Raw genomic sequence first — 3,451 nt, forward strand, 5'->3', positions numbered from 1 at the left:
AGGAAGGAGAACGGTGCCGGAAGATGTCGCCTTTGGATTGGCCGCCGTGTCGGCCAAGGGTTTCCCCCGGAAACACGCCCAGCCACCAGATCCGCCCGGTAGAGCCCGGGGACGACGACCGCCGCCGCCAGAGGGCAAGGTCGGCATGGACCCCGGCAGACCGGGGTCGGGGAAGGGTCTTCTCCATGATTTGCCAGTAAACCACAGCGGGGACGCCGAACCGCTGATGACCGCCACCCCCGCCCGCGCGGCCAGGGAGGCTGCCCACGCAACATGATCCTTGGCTCGTCCATTTCTCTCACAAGCCTTTCTCCCCCTTAAGATTTAACATAAAATTGAGAGATGATGTGACACCAGGGATGTAAGCACAATACTAACTTGGCTAGAAGTTTTAACATGGTATGGGCAGCACCACCATTTTGGTCACACACTTATTTAACTTCTACAAGAATGGGTCCGCATAAAAGTCCACCTTAGTTTGATTAAATTTAAAAGCAGTAACGAATAGCCATCCACAGGGAAAGTTCAGTTTTCCTGCCACCCTTGACGCGATAAAGGAGAAAAATGGTCCCCTCCCGGGCCACCACCAACATCAAAACCATGGGTTCCTCCCTCCCTTACCTATTCTGTTCTGGTGATGTGATGGGCAAGGAACCCTAGTGCTCGAATATTGCCATTAAATAGTTAGGGTTTCGCGGGGGTGCGGCTTGAATAAGGTCTCCTTGATCCTCCCCATCTTGTCGATATCGATGGCGTTGACCCCTCGCCAACTATTCTAGCCGATGAGGTTAGGACTTGCATGGTTTGTCAGCTAGCAACATCTTTAATTTGCAATTTAGTCCCTGATTCCAGCCCCTTCACAAGTCACAGAATTCAAGTTTGTTTGAGGAAAACAACAGGACTCTGCATGTGATGAATAATTGAGATTTTTGCATCTTGGATCTGCTGTTCTTCCAGTGGTGCCGACTTTTTCTTACCCAGGGTGTTGGTCTGGTGGGGGAGTGGCCTTCGATGATGTTAGACTACGTATTATAGCCTTACTGTGTAAACCATACCTTATTGGTATTGGACTTGTATGTCATCATTATATATATATGTGTGTGTGTGTGTGTGTGCGTGTGGGTGTGTGATAGGCCACCCCTTTGAGGGTTGAGCCAGTTCCCCCAAAACCTACGTTTTACATAGTATCGAGTCTAACCTAGGTCCTCCACCCCACCCACCGTCGCCGCCGCCGCCGCGCCACAAACCCTAAACCCTAGGGCCGCCGCCGCCGCTGCCGACGTCATGACCGCTTCCGCTTTGGGCGCCGCAAGCTCCGGGTCCATCCCCGCGTCGCTTGCCGCCCTCCTCAACCTCCCACCTCGCCCCCTGGCTCCGTCGGTGCCCCAGTTCTTCGGCACCACCGCTGTGGGCTCCATGTTCTCAGCTCCAATCCCGCCACCGTCGCCTGCAACCTCCGCAGCCACGACGGCGATCCTGCCTGCGGCGCCACCCGTGGTTGCTTCCTCATCACTTGCCGTCCTCCCGACGGCCTCGGGGGAGGTTCCGCCCGCGGTGCCACCCGCGGCCACGCTCGCGACGCTGCCTGCGGCCGCGATCCCGCCCCTGCCCGCGGCGCCACCCGCGGCATCGGTCGCGGCCGTGGATCCTGTCGCGGCTCCGCCGCCAACCGTCCCTGCTGCTGGCGCAATCACGCCCACCGGGCCATTCCACTTTGACAACTTGATCGCCATCCGACTCACGCCGGACAACTACTTGTTCTGGTGCGCCAAGGTCCTACCGCTGCTACGCAGCCGGTCTCTCCTAGGGTTTGTTGATGGTTCGCTACCGTGTCCTCCCCAGGTCATCCCTACCGTCCACGGCCCGGCCATCAACCCGGAACACCGTATGTGGGTGCAGCAGGACCAGGCGATCCTCTCTGCCATCCAGGGTTCCCTCGGCGACGGGGTCGCTGGCCTTTGTCTCTTCGCCGCCACCTCCATGGATGCCTGGACGACCCTGGAGCACGCCTTTGCCCAGGTCTCTACCTCCCGCTCCATGGCCCTTTGCAGCGAGCTCGCCGACATCAAGAAGCTGGACACTTCCGCCACGACCAACTTCAACACGATGAAGGTGCTAGCGGACATGCTCACCTCTATTGGTCGGCCGCTTAGCGATGAGGAGTTCGCTGGCTTCGTCATCAAAGGCCTTGACGCCGACCATGACAATCTCGCCGAGGCCGTTCACAACGCCAAGCCAGCGATGCCTCCTCACGAGCTCTACTCACGCCTCCTCTTCACCAAGAAACGCGTCGAGGCTCGTCGCTCCTCCGCCACCATCACCGCCCAGCTGGCGGCCTTCTGGGCCTCTCGCGGCCAGCGCCCCCTGCCCCATCACCTGGCAAGGCAGCCCCGCCCCCTGCATCGACCCTGGGTGGGGGCCCTAACACTAGGGTGGTGTGCCAGCTATGTGGTCGTGAACGCCATGTCGCCTCCAAGTGTCACCGCCGCTTTCAGAGCAGCTTCCTTGGCATCGGCAACGACGGCAAGGGCAACAAGCGCTAGTTTGCCATGGCAGACTTCGGTCCTCCCGCCGCCGCCCCGGCTGCCCACATTGCTGCCACCCTGTCTGCCCACATCGCCACCAAGGGCAAGGACCCACGCGTCGAGCAGGGATACACACCATCCTACCCTGTTGATCCAGCCTGGTACATGGACACCGGCGCCACGGATCACATGACGAACGATCTCAACAAACTCTCCACCTACCAGCCCTACTACGGGCACGATCAGGTTCACATCGCCAATGGTGTAGGTATGCCCATCTCTCATATTGGCCAAGCATCTCTTTTAACTAGTCATCCCTCCAGGCAGCTCCATCTTCGTAATGTTTTACGGGTACCCTCGGTGACTCGTAATCTTTTATCTGTCCCTAAGCTCACCCTTGACAATCATGTCCGATGTGAATTTCACCCTTTTAATCTTTTTGTTAAGGATCGAGCAACCCGGGACGTTCTGCTTAGTGGCCGGTTGAGCCAAGGCTTGTACCGTTTGGAGGATCCATCCGCCCCGTGCGTCTTCAGCGGTGTTCGTGTGTCACCTTCCCAGTGGCACTCTCGCTTTGGTCACCCCGCCACACCCATCGTTCGCCACATAATCCACCGTCATGAGCTGCCATTAGTGTCTAGCAATAAAGAGATGTCCGTGTGTGATGCCTGTCAACAAGGCAAGAGTCATCAGCTACCTTTTGTTTCATCTACTAGAGAAGTAAAGAACCCTCTTGAAATTGTGTTTTCTGATGTGTGGCGTCCGGCACAAACATCTGTTAGTGGTCACAACTATTATGTCAGTTTTGTTGATGCCTATAGTCGCTTCACGTGGCATTATCTTCTTAAGCGCAAATCTGATATGTTTGATATATTCATACAGTTTCAATTGCATGTTGAATGTCTACTCAAGCATAAAATTATTCA

Source organism: Triticum aestivum, chromosome 1D, assembly GCF_018294505.1.
Source record: "Triticum aestivum cultivar Chinese Spring chromosome 1D, IWGSC CS RefSeq v2.1, whole genome shotgun sequence".
In the NCBI taxonomy this organism is placed as follows: domain Eukaryota; kingdom Viridiplantae; phylum Streptophyta; class Magnoliopsida; order Poales; family Poaceae; genus Triticum; species Triticum aestivum.